The sequence below is a fragment of the Culex quinquefasciatus genome, chromosome 2, assembly GCF_015732765.1.
Source record: "Culex quinquefasciatus strain JHB chromosome 2, VPISU_Cqui_1.0_pri_paternal, whole genome shotgun sequence".
Lineage (NCBI taxonomy): Eukaryota > Metazoa > Arthropoda > Insecta > Diptera > Culicidae > Culex > Culex quinquefasciatus.
The window spans coordinates 164397546-164415745 of NC_051862.1; the positions used below are offsets into that span (position 1 = coordinate 164397546).

Sequence of the window (18200 nt, forward strand, 5' to 3'; positions counted from 1 at the left end):
TTATGAAAGAGTACCTCAAGCTTGATCTGCTTTCCAATCCTTTGGGCGCACATGCCTTGACCTTGTTTTTGGTAGAAATGTTCTGACACAGTCACGAAGGTATGTTTCGTATTTTAGTTATCATCGGCCGATTTTGACTTTGGTTGATACACCAGCCCAATATAAATTTCGCACCACAATCATTTGCAAATACTACACGCTTTCCTAAACAACTTTGTCGGTTTCGCATCCATCAACAACGCCAGCACCTGCAGCATCCACCGCGGCCTATCACCCATCTGGACAGAACATCTCCCGGCTGCAGCCTTGCGACCAACGCCACCATCCAACTCTAATCGGTCCTTTTTAGGGCCACCAATTTTCTCACGAAAGAGTTCTTCTTGTTCATCTTTCCCACCAAACACTACCACCCCGAAATAACGCCCTTAGCTGAATTCCATCTCCCATTCATGATCATATTCCGTAAATCTATTTAAAGAATATAGCTAATTCTTCAAATTAATATATGGAAAACCCACATGTCCACATATCTAAATTTTACGTAAGTCTACGCCATTCCGGTTATGTCTGTGACATAACTACTTTGACTTTTTTTAATCAAAATTACAATTCCAATACTTCTAACTTACGTGAAATTGTCCGAGGATTCCGAACATGACAAAATTGAGATCAAAAAGTGCCGCTATGGCGGCCTACAGGGCAAAAACTAACATTGTAAATTGTTTGTTCTAGAAAAATTGAAAAACCATGAGAAAAACTGCGATTGGCCAAAAAGTTAATACCATAGGCTTATAGTGCATGAAATTCCCTAACTTTTGACCTATAGGAGTATGGGTGTTGGAGGCTGTTGGTAAAAGACATTAAGGTTTTAAAAAAATCCATTTTTGACAGTTACTTGCAAAAGCTAAGAGAAAAAGTCAAACCAATCCTAGATGTCTATGGCACATTTTAAGTGCTTCAAAAGACCTGTAGAATGCATCTAAGAGAGTTGGAATTGATGAAGTTTTACGGAAATGCGAGCAATTTTAAGATTTTTAATGTTTTTTCGACCTCAAACATCGAAGCCCGTTTTACCCCACTTCCCTTTGTCGTAGAGAGCTCATATTTGGCATGAGTTCATCTCATGCATAGACAAACAAACGCTGAAAGTTGCATCCAAATCGGAGCACCTCGATACGACCTCTAGAACAAACCGAGCAAAATTTACAAATACTGCCTCTTAAAATAACAGAATCGAATAGCAACACTTTTCAAAATAAAAGCTGAAAAGTTCTACTTTTCAGCACTGAAATGGGTGTTGAAAAGTTGAACTTTTCAGCTCTTGTTTCGAAAAGTAACACTTTTCAAAAAAAAATTAATTTAAACGATTTATTGACAAAATACATGAAAATTTGACTTCAAATTTCACTTAATGGGTGTTTTTCGGAATTGCAAAAAATGTTGTATGGAACTCGTTGCAAAACTTAATTTTTTCAGCACTCTTCTTACTTATCCAACTCGGTGAATCTCGTTGGATAAATGTACGACTCGTGCTGGAAAAATCCTCTTTTTGCAACTTATTGCATAAACTACTATTTTATCACCATCGTGTTCCACGGACAATTTTACATTTACATAAACCACGTGAACACTTTTTTTAATATCTCAGACCCCTTTCCCCTCCCCTCCTCCTGGATAATTTCCATACAATTTTTTTTGTATGGAGCGTAGACTATCGCTGAATCCTCCCCCCCCCCTCTTAAAATTGAATGTTTGGCCATTTTGAAATGTTAGTCTTGATTTGAACATTTTGAAATTTTTGTTTTCGGAAAGATCGAAAAAATTCGCGAATGTTTCATATTTTAAAATTTTAAATCGAACCATTAGATGCTGAGAAATCGACGTTACAAAATGGTGGGTTGTTTGGGTGAGACTAAAAAAACATAAATTTTCCTGTTTTTTGCCACCAGCAGCAACCTTTAGGTCCTATCAACAAAGTTCAAAAAAGCAAAATATAGAAAATTTTCTCAGCTTTTCAAAAGTAGGCAAACATGTGCACTAATTTAAAAAAATCCAAAACTGCGACTTTTTTCAAAAGTAACCTAAAAATGGCTGTAACTTGAAAACGGAACACTTTATAAAAAAATTACTATAGTATTTTTTTATTGCAAATTTGATTTTACATCGAAAAATGAAGTAAAAAAAAATTTGCCACCAATATCTGGATTTTTTCAAAAAATCTGTAATAATTCAAAAATTCTTAACTCGTTCAATGATTTTTTGCACAACCTGGAAATTTCTGAAAAGTTGGCATGTAGATTTCCCTAAAACATGTATAAAAAGTTTTTTTTTTTGCAAATCAAGTTTCAGTGACAAAAAATTCAATAAAAAATCAACATTTTTTACCGTGTATCATTTATTTTTCAGTGTAGTCCTTATCCATATCTAGATATTTGCTGAAGACGCCAAATCGATAAAAAAATACCTTCAAAAGATACAGATTTTTGAATTTTCATACATCACTTTTGTATGGACAGCTGCCAAGTTTGTATGGAAAATTATATGGACAAACTAGTGATGCAAAATGGCTTCTATGGGCATACCTAAAGCACAACAGTTTCAGCCAGATTAAAAAATACAAGCCTTTTGAATTGTTTTATAACAACAACTTACAAGAAAAATCAATAGTTTTCATTGATTTGACTATGTGACGTAAGCGCCCTTAGGAAGAATTGCATTATAAATTAACGGCCTTTAGTGCAACAAAATGATATTTTTTTCATAATTCTGATGAAAATTGCATTTTTATTTATAAAATATACATTTCTAGAGTTTTGCTTTTAAATGATCCTATAAGCTATTGTGTTTCAAATGTTTAAAGGACCTATAACAAAAAAAAAAACTCTTGATTTGTGTTGATGTAAGTAATATTTTTTCATTACAAATCTATTTAAAAAAAAATCTTGAAAAAAAAAGATTTTTTTTGTACTAAAGGTTCTTAATTTAAAATGCATTTCTTCGTAAGGGCGCTTACGTCACATATTCAAATTAATGAAAACTATTGATTTTTCTTGTAAATTGCTGTTATACAACAATGCAAAAGGTTTGAAGACATATAAAATGCTTCCGGTAACTGAAACAGTGATGGAGTTTTGATAGGAAATTTTGATATTTGGCCATTTTTATTTTGCTTAAAGCCTAATTGTTAAAAAGCAAAATTTGAACATGCTGCCAATTAAAAATTACGACTTCCTAGATCAATATGAATACAAAGCATTATTGTAAGGACTTTGAACTTAGATCCAAAATGAAATACAGGGCAATTTTACCATTTTTTTTTGTATTTTTTGATTTGGCTCAAACTTTGTGGGGGCCTTCCCTATGACCAAATAAACTATTTTGTGTGATTGGTTCATCCATACAAGTCTCCATGCAATTTTGGCTGCTGTTCATACATAAATGGTATGTAAATATTCAAACAGCTGTAACTTTTGAGTGAATTTTCTGATCAATGTGGTGTCTTCGGCAAAGTTGTAGATATTGTTGAAGACTTTTGAGAAAAAAAAAATAGGTACATGGAAAAAAATTGCAGATTTTTTATCAATTTTTTTTCACTAAAACTCAATTTCCCAAAATACGTATTTTTTGATTTTCGAGATTTTTTGATATGTTTTAGGGGACAAAAATCCGCAACTTTTGAGCTATAGAGAAACATGGTCAAAAAATCTGCCCCCGAGTCATGATTTTTTGAAAAAATAGAGAATTTTGGGAAAAAAATCGAAGTGTCATGCAAAAACAAGTTTGACACTATTTTTTAATGCAAAATTGAATTTGCAATCGAAAAGTACTCTACAGATTTTTTAATAAAGGGCTCTGTTTTCAAGATATAGCCACCGAAAGTTTGATTTTAGCGAAATATTTGCAGTTTTTCAATTTTTAAACGTAGTGACCATAAGTGACCATTTATAAAAATATTTTTTTTGTAGAGTTCAGAAAATTTGCTATAAAATTGTCTAAGAGACATTGAAGATTGGACCTCGGGTTGCTGAGATAGAGCCGCTTTAAGAAAAAGAAACACGAAAATTGAAGTTTTCTTAATCTCACCAAAATAACCCACAATTTTCTAATGACGATATCTCAGCCACTTATGGTCCGATTATCAATGTTAATACATGAAACATTCGTGAAATTTTCTGATCTTTTCGAAAAAAATATTTTGAAAATTTTTTAAATCAAGACTTACATTTTAAAAGCGACAAACATTGAATATTAAAATGCTAGTCTTGATTTAAAAAAATTCAAAATATTTTTTTCGAAAAGATCGGAAAATTTTACGAACGTTTCATGAATTAACATTGATAATCGGACCATTAGTGGCTGAGATATCGTCATTAGAAAATTGTGGGTTATTTTGGTGAGATTAAGAAAACTTCAATTTTCGTGTTTCTTTTTCTTAAAGCGGCTCTATCTCAGCAACCCGAGGTCCAATCTTCAATGTCTCTTAGACAATTTTATAGCAAATTTTCTGAACTCTTCAAAAAAAATATTTTTATAAATGGTCACTTATGGTCACTACTTTAAAAAAATGAAAAACTGCAAATATTTCGCTAAAATCAAACTTTCAGTGGCTATATCTTGAAAACGGAGCCCTTTATCAAAAAATCTGTAAAGTACTTTTCGATTGCAAATTCAATTTTGAATTAAAAAAAATGTTAAATTTGTTTATGCATAAAACTTCGATTTTTTTTCCAAAAATCACTTTTTTTCCAAAATTCGTAACTCGGCGGCAGATTTTTTGACCATGTTTCTCTATAGCTCAAAAGTTGCGGTTTTTTGTCCCCTAAAACATATCAAAAAATCTCGCAAATCAAAAAATACGTATTTTGGGAAATTGAGTTTTAGTGAAAAAAAGTTGATAAAAAAATCTGAAATTTTATTTTCCGTGTACCTATTTTTTTATCAAAAGTCCTCAACAATACCTACAACTTTGCCGAAGACACCAAATTGATCAGAAAATTCACTCAAAAGTTTAGTTTTTGAATCAAGACTATCATCAGAAAAGGGTCAAAATTTAATGTTTTGCCTTTTAAATTACTTTTCAAATTAATAAAAAATGAGGAGGTCACAAAATTTTACGAATGTTGCATTTTTACATAAAAAAAATCCGAAGAGAATATAATTTTAATCCGTTTTAAATATTTTTAAAATATCACAATTCTCAAACATTGGCAGACAAAACTTTAAATAAAACTTGTTCCAGCCTTATTTAGGGTAATAAATTGCATTTCATTTTTTTTTACCAAAATTGGATGCAAACGCTTGTTTGAATGTTTTGAAACTTTCAGGTTTTCAAACAGCTTTTCAGTGTTTTAAATTCAATTGAGGTACTTATAAGCTTTTTTATTCGTCTTTTTTTAAGAATATATTCCAAGTTTTTTTTAATTCCTATTGTGCTTAAGACCAAAGCAAAAAAAATACAATTGAAATTTGTCTCTCAAAAGTCACGTGTCATTTCTTTTCTTTTTTTTAATTCAGTGACTTCCTACACACAATAATGGTTTGATTTACGTATGCAAGCTCCGCTTGTGGTCTCCGGGTGGTGGAGGTGGTTGACACTTTTTCGGTGAGACTCCCTTTGGCACCGTTGGTTGGTCGGTTAATGGATCATTTTACGGTTGTCCACGAATTGTTAACAAGCACCAGCACTACCGCGAAGAGCCATAAGCCATGAGCATAAATTGTGAGCTGCCACGCAAGCCACCCACGACTTCTTTTGGTTTATTGCTTGATTATGTGGCCGGTATTTGGCGCAGAAAATATGGATAAATTTACAGTTTTTTTTGGGAATTTATACATTTACAATATTTTATAATTTATTTGTGGTTTGTAAGATAAGAGAAAATTTTAAAATGGACAATCTCAAATTAAAAAAGAAAGAAACAGTGCATTTTTTGGACCTGCTAAGTACTTTACCGAATTTTCGAGCAACGCAAATGATCCGAACAACAAAAGCAAATAAATTTTGCTTCATAATTAACCTGACAACGTCTGCCTTCCTCCCATTCACTGACACAAGCCCCGTGAATGCGCAGTGTTCCCGGTATTATTGTCACTCTCTTTCTTACAAGTTCGACCAATGTCGTCGCACGGACGGCGGATTGCTTCGGGCCACCTGAAGCCGAGGACCTTCTCCGCAAGTCAGGGCGAGCAGGTGGGTCGATGTGCGGTTCCTTCGCGATAAACCACGTGTTTCGCCCTGGGACGATTTGAGTGCACACTTCTTGGCGGGAGAGATGTTGCGTAGGATGTTTGACCTGGCAAAGATTGCGCTTCGGCAAATGTCATGAGCACACATTTTCGTTTTGGGGGTGAATAGGGGTACGGACCTTTTCGTAACATTACCAGTATAAAGTTCTGCACATTGGTAAGCAAATTGAAAAAAAAAATGAATCCATAAAAATCTGCGAGGAAGGCAAAAAGTTATAAGTTACCCTGAAGAGATTCTTAATCAGTCAGTTTTCTAATAAAAAAACTGTAATAAAATTTCCATACAGATTATAAAAAAAATCGTAATCGTACCGCGTTACACGGCCTCCGATACCACCACCCCCCGCCCTCTCCCACAACTGCGTTACGTAATAAAAGAACAAAAGAAGACATTTTGAATCATACGTTTTACTGTAAAGGTCTCCATACCATTTTGTGAGCTGGTCAAACAAAATGGGCATATGAATACTCGATAATCTGTATTTTAAGAAGCGATTTTTCATCGATTTTGATTGTTTTTCGCGAAAGTTGTGATTGTGATTCAAAATTTTTAGATTTTTTATAGTCACTTCAACAGCAAAGTTTAAACCTCCAAAATAATACATGTAATTTACTTTCGTGAATCGCCCTAGAGTTTAAGATGATGGAATATTTTATGCCGGAGGTAGGTTAGTACAAATCTTGTTTAAATGTTTCTGTTCCTCTCCGATTTTAATGAAACTTTGTAGACTTTGTATATGATGCAAGTTTCACTCGATTGAGAAAAGCGTTAGTGTTTTAAATATTTTTGTAATTCGGAATTTAAATATCGCTGTATCACAAGCCGTTCATTTGTATCCAAAAGTGGTCAAAGACAAACTTATAGGAAATTTGACGGGCTTTCTGAAAAAATTTAACTGAGACAATCTTATGAGAAATTGGGCGAACTTTCCAATAAAAATATTTACGAGACTGAAAAATCGAGTCGGTCCCATGGAAATTGTCAAAAACAAACCTAATTTTTCAACATTTTTATTTTTAAAACCACTGTAACTTCACAAGGATTGGACTTAGGGCAGTGGTCATTATGGAGACTTTTATGTAAAATTGTCTGGAGAATCAATTTCCGTATTCTGTTATTCAAAATGTTGAGGTTTAGAGCACTTTTCAGAAAAAAAAATAGTTTCAGTAAATGATTTTTGTGTTTTTATAGGTAAATTGCTCCATCCTGCATTTTTCGTGAGTCAGTTTGTAACATAAGGGGCTATTTTCACAAAAAAAATTAAAGAAAAAAAGTCGTGAGCTCACCTCTAAATTTGACTTTTAAACTAAAAAATCAAATTCAATTTCAATTCAATTCGGTTTTATTAGTGAATAATCATGTAACAATCAGTTCATTCGCAGTACATAACAGAGTTTTGGAGTTCCTTTCAGCTGTGTGTTAAATCTCAATCCATTTTGGCACGATTATTGCTTATCACTTAGAGATTACCAAGAGTAAGAAAAATTTAGAAAAAACTTACTGAAATTGCAAAGGAAAGGGGATAGAAATAGAAAAAGCTAAAAAATCAAATAATTTCATAAAAGATGCGTATTTTTTTTCTTTCAGTTCCATTTTTTTTTGTAGAATGAACCGTTTTAATTTAAGGTTGAAATTTACGAAAGTGGTAATATTTTTTAAACAAAAAATCAAGCAAAATATTTACAAAGAGACTAAAAAAAGTCCACAATTATGTATATTGAAAAAGTACAAAAAAATAGTTTACAATAGTTTAATTTGAAAACCATGAAAATCTAAACAATCGTTTCCAATTGATCGTCAGTAGAAAAGCGACGGCTTAACAGATGACACTGAGAAAAAACATTTTTAAACTTCTTCTCTAAACAGTATTTCTATAAACAAAGTTCAATAGGTGAAAAAACGTTATTCAACATTTTTTTTCGCAGATAAAACAAAATCAAATATTTATGAAGCAAAATTGTGTTTATTTTTTGAAAAAGAATCACAAATTACTTTGAAGTTAAAAACAGTCATACTTGCCATTAAAAATTATCCAAAATAAATAAGGAAATATTATTTGTTTTTCGTTATTTTTTTGCGTTTTCAAAAATATAAATTTGTTTAAAGTTTATTCCCTGAAAACAAAAACTTGACTTTAATTTAGCATTAACCAAACCTGAAGAACTTAACTTTATCAAAAGAATAGAAAGGGAAAGGCATTATGGATTGAATTTTATTCTCCTTTTGAAAAACCAATTACCGAGTATCCAATTTTTGTCAAATTTGTGTCAATTTTGTCTGGAAACAAAATGGCTAATTTTGACATAAATTGCGTCCAAGTAAAACTGCTACCAAAATTATCTACGAAAATTTTAATTTTTCCTGTGTTAAGGAGGTCATTTTGAGGAACTTTTGTTCTACGAAAAATTTAACGTTTCTTGTTTTATATTTTTCGTGTTTCATTTTTGGTATTTTAATTTGTATTTATCATATTTTGCTCAAGTTTGTTTTCAATAGTATTTGGCTTACTCTTCCACCAACTAAACGTTTTGCCTATCTGGTTTTATCATGGTGTTACAGTAACTTTTTCAATTGTTTGTTTGTTTTTTTTTTACATTTTCAACTGTTTATTATACGGACCCAATCCTGCATCAACGGGATTGTAAAATTAGTCAAACTTTGTTGTAAATTACTTAGTGGACAGTACTTTAGGGAATGAATAAAAAACTATTTTGAAAGTACCCGTAGTTTTGAAGATACTAAAATGTCTGTAACAAAAATTTGGGTGCAAAAGCTCTGGTTGATGTGTACCGTTAAATTGTTAAAAAAAAATGCTTAGAGGCATAGTCTGAAACGCTACTAAAATTACTGCATACTTGTTTTCACATAATAAAGAGGAAATGTTAGTAAGAAACACAGCCAAAGTTGATCTCAGATAGAAATACATTTTAAAAAAAATAAAAATAAAAAAACATTCTTAAAGTTTAGGAGTTCTTCTTTTCAATGCTTGTATAGTTGCAAAATTGGTTGAAAATGGATGTTTACGATTATTTTGTAGAGGTTTAAAACTTGAAATTGCAAAATAATCACAATTTTTATATTTCAATCGATAAAATATTTTTTTATTATTATACTTTTTAAAATGTTTCAATGTATGGAAATTGTCCATACAAAAAAAAATCTTTTTGTATGGATTAGGGACAATCGACAAACCCCGCCCCTTAAAGTGTCCACGTGGTTTATGGATGGCCGCAATCGAATTCAAAATATTTTAAATGATTCTAGGAAATGTTTTACAATTTGGTCGAACTCAATTTTCTACGCCTCTTATTCATGTTTTTATTCATACCTCTCCTAAATTTTATTTGTTAGAAGATCAGCAAAAAGCTTACAAAAGGTTATATCATCCATAATTGTGAAAATAGTGTGTTATTACTATAGGAGGCTTCAAGCTCTGTATTTCAGGACATTTTGTACAACCTAGAATAACTGTTATCTAAAAAGGTTTTTTGTTAGAAATGGAAAAACAAACTGCTGAAAATAATTCACCCCCTTTGACGGAACATTAAACGTAAAAATATAAAATGAAAATAAAAACACAAGTAGGTAGGGTTAACGACATGTTCCCAACCCATTACAACCCCCCGCCAAATAGCCGTAGATACTATCTCGCAATCAATTACGACGCTCCGAAGTAGCCATTACCAAATGAGATACTTGAGACTTCTTCCGTTGGCCCCGCTGAACCCAGACACCGGAGAGGGGACAGACCTGGACAAATCTTCCGTCGTCGTCGTCGTCGTCGCACCCCGGCCAGACAACAACGCCTCATACTTGGTGCCATTTTCAGGGGGGTGAAAATGTGAAGTTTCAGCTTCGATTCGAACTTGGGCGGGAGGGGGGAAGGTTGGATGCGATTGCAATTTCCCAGCGACGGGCCGAAAAAAGGCCCAACACGCGCGGCCAGACAATCGCGGAGTGGGATTCCGTACCTACGCTGGATTCTGGGGGGGGGGGGGAAGGTTTGGCGATGAGAGGACCACACAATAAAGAAGGACTCTCCGGCATTTCCGTCATCAAGCAACGCCACCATCTAGCGTTGGCGTTGCTTAGGATGGTCGGGAGGGGTCAGGGGTTCCAACAATTTATTGTTGAATTTGTCGTGGTCGCCAACGACATTTTGTGCAGCTTTCAATGGCTTATCTTTTGACCTTCACAGATCGTAAAAAGTTGATTTTTCCTAACTTAAAGATATTCAAAAAAAACCAAGTCTTGCATTTTCTACTATAAATAACTCGGGACTCGAGAACCTCTGCCCCATAACTGGGATGAACACACTCTCCCGGAAGAAGTGCAAAAAACCAGCATCAAATTTTATTATTCTGTTCCTGTTTTCCTTGTCGCGCGTTTCCCCCGGCGTGGTGCCCCCTTCCAGAACCGGTTCCTCACTCGGCTAGCATCCTGGCAATCCGTCCATGTAGTCAACCACGCCACGCCACGACCATCAACCGTTTATTAAATATATGTATTTATAACAATATATATAATCGTGTCTAGATTTCCTGGTTCATAGACACATGCGTACGCGCGTTCGCCGCCGTTCTAGCTGCTGCTCTCCTGGAGAATCCATAGAAACCCGCCGGTAGGCCGCGGGTTCCGAGTTCCCCGGGAATCACCGAAAAACTCCCCTCAAACTCCAGCCGTCTGGGCGCTCCAGACAGCCGCCGCCAACACATTAAAAGGGCAATGACCGAATTTCAAACAGCCAGCCAGCCAGCCGTCATCTGCCATCATCATACGGCCACTTCAGGGCATCATCCTGTCGTGTCCTTTGGCCAACCACCTCAACCCGCTCCTTGGACGGCATACACACACACACACACACCCAAGTCTGGCAGCGCAGAGAGCAACCAACCTAGGGCGACCCATCAGACGATGCCCGGGGATCACACACCATCCAGCCAGCGGTGACGGTTCCAGCTAGGAAAAGACTGCATGGTGTCGACTTGAGCTAAATTTTAAAATTTAAATTTTCAGTGTTACCTGCCAATGCGTTCTTTTATACAATATACAAATTATTAAAAAAATCGAGCGTAACACTGCCTTCGCTACCCCCACAAATTCATTAATGGAGGAAATTTAAAAAAAACATCACTATTTCAGAAAAAATCTCTACTCACTTTAAAAATATCAACTAAAATAAGCGATATTTTATCTATTTGTAAAAACTAAATTTGTATATAATTTGAATTTTGTAAAATACGTTTCGTTCCCAATCATCAAAATATGGTTTTTTTATTTGGAAAAGTTTTGAAGATAAATGTAAGATTTATTTAATTATTTGTAAATAAAATTCATAATTCAAATTTTGATAAAGGTGTTTTGACAAAGATTAATTTTTGTGTCAGTACAAATCGTTTTCTCAGTTGGTGTTAAATAAGTTTACATAATTTTATTTGCAGATAATCTTCGCCAAATTTGAGAACACATTTGATCAAAACTTACAAATAATTCAAACAAAATTCTATGAAGCATAAAAAAACACGGTTTACGCTCAAATCATTAAGTTCACTGAAAATAAATTTAAATATTTAGGAAAATTCATAAAAAAAAACCAAATGGTAATAACGCCGTTGCAAATATTTATCAAAGTTTATGTCGCCCCCTTCAAAATTGGTCCGAAAAATCAGGGGGCAAAAAAAATATTTTTTTCAAAAAAATATCAAAATGTCAATGGAAATAGAAGCCTAATCAACTGAGAACAATCTTAAATGCCTTTTTCTGCATTGATAATCATGTTTAATGTGTTTGGACTCGTTTAAAAATATTTTGAACTTTTATGAAATTACATAGTACAGCACCACAATTTTTTTTTCTCGCAAAAATAAAATTTTCGTCAGTATTTAGAAATTTTGGAAATCAATAATTGCAAAACAACAGGACAGGTGTATGATTAAGGCTACCAACTCTTTCTGAGCAAAAATCCGTATACTTTACCGACATGACACCATGGTATAACAAAAAATGTCAAGGAATTATTTAGATAATTTTGGAATTTGGGAATTAGACATATTTTTGTTAAACGTTTAAAAGTTTACGAAATATCAAGTTTTTCTAGAGCTTTTATTGGAAAGGTCCTATAAATACAAGCACATCACAAGGTTTTCACAAGCTTTAGAAAGCCTTTTGATCTTTTATTTGATAAATATGTTTAGTAAGGAATTTGAAAAGAACAATTATTGACAATCAAGTTTGAACTGAGGAAAACCCCAAACTGACAGTTAAATAAAAATATCTAATTAGCAAAAGCTTTGACCCAATCAAAAAAGCAATGGATTTTTTAAAAAGTTGTTAAAATTCCGTACAAATCCGTACTATGCGAAAAATTCCGTACAAAAATTCCGGCCTGTTTAAAATCCGTGGAGAGGGTCGAAAATCCGTACGGTAAGGAAAAAATCCGTACAGTTGGTAGCCTTATGTATGATGCATTTTAAAACACATTTTTTGCAATTCCGTCGTGAAACTATTTACTTTTCCTGTCATTCTTGAACGACGAAATAGCCTACTTTTCTGTACCAAAAATAACAGAATCGAATAGCAATACTTTTCAAAATAAATGCTGAAAAGTTCTACTTTTCAGCACTCAAATGGGTGCTGAAAAGTTTAACTTTAAAGCACTTGTTTCGATAAGTAACACTTTTCAACATTTTTTTTGATTTAAACGATTTATTGACAAAATACATGAAAATTTGACATAAAATTTCACTCAGTGTGTATTTTTTGGAATTGCAAAAAATGTTGCATGGAACTCGTTGCAAAACTTGATTTTTTCAGCACTCTTCGTATTTATCCAACTCGGTGAACCTCCCCCCCCCCTTGGCTTTGATCAGAGTCGAGGGACATAAACTTCAAAAAATATTTGCATCGGCCTAAACAAATAAACCAAATGATCATATTTTGATACAATTTGGGTTTTTGTTGGGTAAACAGTTAAAAAGAAATTTAACCCTTTACAACATACGGGCTTTGATTTGTAAAATCGCCAAAAATCATTTTTTCAAACAAATTTTGATTTTTAAAAGCATTGGAAATAAGAACTCCAAAAAATTTAGAAAATTTTAGGGTTGGAAGTTTGAGCTTTTTTATGTGACTTTGCCAATGTTTTAAAATATGTGACATTTTTTAAGGGGTCTACTTTGGCTGTGTTTTTTACTAATATTACCTATATTTTAAGGAAAAAGAAGTATGCAGTTTTTTTTCTAGTGTCCCAGACTATGACTCTACGCATTTTTTAACAATTGAAATAATATGCCATTCTTTAGCAGAAAATCTGAAAAACAAATAAAAATGAAAAAATTGACTGTAAAAACATGAAAAAATAAGATAGGCAAAATGTAATGATAGGAGGTGGAAGAATAGGCCAAATACTAGCAAAAAATAAAATAAACTAAACAAGATATATGCAAATTAAAATACTAAAGAAAAGGCAAAAAACAAGAGAAGTGAAGTTTTCGTAGAACAAAAGTTGCCCAAAATGACCTCCTGAACACGGCAAAATAAAAATCTTCGAAAAAAATTGAACGGTAGAGGGTTGAAGTTGCTTTTCTTCATATTATCTTCTTGGACATATTGGTGTTTAAAATGAGAAAATTGTGATGGACATTTTATTCAAGATTTAAAATATTTTTTTATCTCGGTAAAGTTTGCATCAAAAACAAAAATCAATGTTTCAAGTCAGCTGAAAAATTATTCATAATTTTCACCAAGAAAAGTTAAATCTTCATAAAAACATGAAAAGTGATAAAAAATTGTAAATATTAAAAATAACACTAGTATCAGTACCAACGTTTATGTTAAGAAAAAAACAGAAGACAAACTTTTAAGATATTTTTTTAAAAATGCTATGAAATAGGAACGAAATCAACTAAAAAAATAAAAGGTATTTTTCAGCGATGATATCAGGTCAAGAATCGTTATAAAATGATTTAAATATCATCGCAATATATATTTTCGTCCTAAATTATATTTTTTTGAAAACTGATGCTTGTTTTACATAAATGCTGGTGGACCAGTGGTGGTTAATATGATACATTTAAACCTCACTTATATAATTAAACATCTTCTTGTTTTAAGCCGGACAATTGCATTTATGTGAAATTTTTATATTTAATAATTTTTGATTTGGGTGAAAATTTGTCCATCCATTCCTTTTATCCAAATTAGTCATTTTGCAGAACGGCCAAAACATGCGTTCCAAGCTTATCCAAAATTTTAGTCATGATTTTGAGATTCCGAAAATAAAAACGTGAGAAAATTTCACCAATGTTTCACTTCGTTTCTTTGAAGATTGCTTCAATAGTTTCAAAAATATCTCCGAGTGAGGCACTGATGAGAAACATGTTTTATACTGCTGTTTCTCAACAACATAAGTCGAACAATGTTTAAAATTATGTTTTAGAGGGTTTGATCAACTTTTTTTAAAGATTATTGATAATTATTTTAGAAAATTGAAAAAAATATCTAAAAAAAATAGTTTTAATATGGATCAATAGAGGATTTTGCGAACTTTATCTAAATATCACAAAAGAACTTCGCTAGAAATTAAAATTTTAAATCCGAATAATATTTTTGAAAAAATCGAGTGCTATTTACGTTTCCTCTTTTTGAACAAGGGCCGTTACAAATATTTTTCATGATTTATGTCACGCCCCTATTGCAAAATGGTTGGAAAATGAGGGAACAGATAGCTTTTTTTCCAACATAATTATGAAATTTCAATGAAAATAAACGTGAAATGAATTGTTTTTAGTTACTAAAAACAATTCAAAATGCATTTTCCTGAATTGTAATATTTTTTTTTTGCATGATTCAACCCGTTTTAGAATGTTATATTTTTTGTGTAATCACAATGTATACACCCAAAATTCCGAGTCGAGAGAATCGTTACCTCAAAATTTATTGAGGGCTCAGAGCCAAAATCGAGAGAATAATTTTATCAACTCACACCACCATAACAAATGAGTTCATTCGTTAATTGATGCAATAAATCTCCAACAAGTGTCATACATCGACATCTGACCACTCCTTAGCCACCAAGCTGTGGTGGCCGAGGCAGTAAAGACCATGGGTTAGTATGTCAAAGGTCTACGGTTCGGTTCCCGTAGTCGACACTTTTGGTTTTTTGTTTTGACGGTTGAACTTTTTTTGCAAATGAACCTCGAGAGGATAATTCTTTCACCCATCTCGAGCTGTGTTCTCTGTGTCCGTAAATGGTAACCCTATTCTTTCGTCTCGATGCCATTATTCTCTCGGACAACCGCTGCCCAGTTTTGGGTGTAGTACCGCATAAAGTTTTCTTCGGATTAAAAATGTGTTAAGACCACATTTAAAAAAAAAAATGAATTGATTTAATGTTGGTTTGTGTGCAAAATTTTAAAGGTAAAAAAATAACACCTTTTAAAAAAGAATTCTTTGTCTTGTCTTCAAAAAATCTATGTTTCAAAGATGAGTTATGAAAACGTTTTGAGGAGGGAAGAAAAAAAAAAGTTTTAAGATATCTGGTATGACAAATTGTCATTGAAATGAAATGCAAACGTCTGATTTTAAGAGTGTCTAAACTTGAAAGGATTATAAGAAGATAAAAACAACTCAGAAAATTATTCAAGTTTCATAACCACAGAAACTGCATTTTCGTTCATCTTATAATTTAAAAGGCTATCTTTTAGAAATGGGAACAAAAAGTAAAGATTGAAGTAAAACTACTTATGAAACCGAGTAATTTTTATTTAACTAAGTAAAAACTAAATCATTTTAAATCATCTTTTTTTCATTATAAATGTTAAAACCACAGCATGTTAATTATTTTTTTATATGTTTTACTCTATTGTTTCCCCCTTAAATTTTGTCAGAGTCAATTAGCATAAACTTGCAAAAAAAAAAAAACAGCGGGCTAACATGAAGAATATGTTTCAATCGAGTTGAATCAAAATTGGAATGTCTTAAACTTTTAAATATATTATTTTTCAATCTTTTTTCAGGGTCATCATAAGAGTACCTACAAGAGAAATTTACATTTCCATCAATATTTTTTTTCTTCAGAATTCGTCACCCTGCTATGGTCCTAGTCAGCAGTCGTTTTTCAAGCGGTGGGGTGAAAAGATAGATAACTCTTCCGCGTGACTCCAGGGGGGGCGCCAGCCGGTGGAACCTGGTGCGGTGGAGGTCGTCGTCTAGCGTACGATGGCTTCGCCCAGAACCTACCCGACACCTACTCTACTACTACTACAGCGTGCAACGCCGGCTGGTTCTGGTGGCGGAAGAACGTCAGAGGGTGTCTATGTGTTTTGTGTTCTCTCTTTCTCTGTCTCGTTTTCGGGGTAGACAGATAAATACACACGCAATACATGCAAGCCGGGCCAAGGACCGCAGGATGTTGCACCAATACTAAGGGTGGTGGATGCAGCATCAGTAAGGACATAGAAGAGGATGTTATTTACAATGAGGAGGGAACTCAGATTCCCCACTTTGGGATGGGTTAAAAGGTTGATGGTTGTTTTGGGAACTCCTGAGATACTGAATTTTTGAGTTCTGGTTGTAAAATGAATGGAGAAACAAAGAAGTAACAAGTGTAATCAGTTTGATATTTATTTGAAAGTTATTTTTAATTTTGTAGTAATAAAGTCTAAACAAATGATCACTTTCAATCCGCGATTTGAAAATTGGTAACATGGATTGCTCAGAACATACAAACTGTTAGGCAATCAAAAAAAATTAACAAATGAAAATTGTATCTTTTGATTATTTTTTAATTTTTTGTTCAAGATCAAACATTGAAAGTAAACACAAAAGTTGAACTTTTCAGCACTAGTATTGCAAAGAAACATTTTTCAATATTTTTTTGTTTTGAATGATGAATTCACTTGGTACATGGATGTTTGAAAACAAAAATCCATTAAAAAGCGTTTTACGGAATTGCAAAAATTGGTGTAAGCAACTCGTTGAAAAAAGAAGTTATTTTTCTTTTACTCAACAACAAGTTTCGCTAATTATACGAAAAATTCTTAAAATTCCGAAAATTTCAAAATTTTAATTTCTGAAATTTATGTAAATTCATCATTTTTTGATATCTTATTCCATGATTTGTGACAAGAAAATGGAAAAATAATCGTTGAAATTAAATTTAAATAGTTTCTAAACGACTTCAAGCTATTTTGATAAAATGACATTTTCTAAGTTTTTGAAAAAAAAAATCAAGAAAGATCAGAATTTTTACTTTTTTTATATTATTTCAAAAGGGATATTTATTTTTTTTTTCTTATTCAAAATTGTAAATGATTCGCAAATTATTTTCAACAATCCAAAATTAAACCAATAAAATTAATCAACAATTATTAAATTCTAACAGATTTTGATTCTAAAATATTGTTTCAATTTTAAATGAAAATAAAAACATGTATTAGTTATTTTCTTTGTAACTTTATATTTTAGGAGCTAATTATTATCGTATTTATTGATTAGAGTTAATCTTATGATGTCGATGTATTTTTAACAGTTTTGAAATTTAACCGAAATGTTGTCCTTAATTTTTTCGAATCTTCTTGAATATGTTGATACATTTTGCAGAAGATATAAATAAATTATTAATATTCCAAAAAGGTATCTTCTTGGAAATACAAATAACCTTAAAATAAAATCAACCTCCAACAATCAACCACGACAGCACTATTTCGATCGCACTTTGTAACTCACTCACGCAAAACCCTGCCCTACGACGACGTCGGGAGTAATGCCCTCTTTCCAACCCAATGCACTCCTGAAGTAGGGGGTGAGTTCCACGTGCCTCTAACCCCAAACCCCCTGCCCACGAAAAAGGACGACGACGACGTCAACGACACCATTTGGCGCTCTGATGCTGTAGCCGTGGTCTGTCCGACCGGTCTGTCTGGCCGTCTGCTCTCATTCTCACCCGAAAAAT

At 32.8% G+C, this 18200-nt stretch overlaps 1 protein-coding gene across 2 annotated transcripts in view; it reads right to left on the reverse strand.

The window, feature by feature from the left end:
* Positions 1-18200, reverse strand: part of LOC6038084 (histone acetyltransferase KAT7) — a 200630-nt gene that overhangs the window by 154675 nt on the left and 27755 nt on the right. The gene's annotated exons all lie outside the window — the stretch shown is intronic.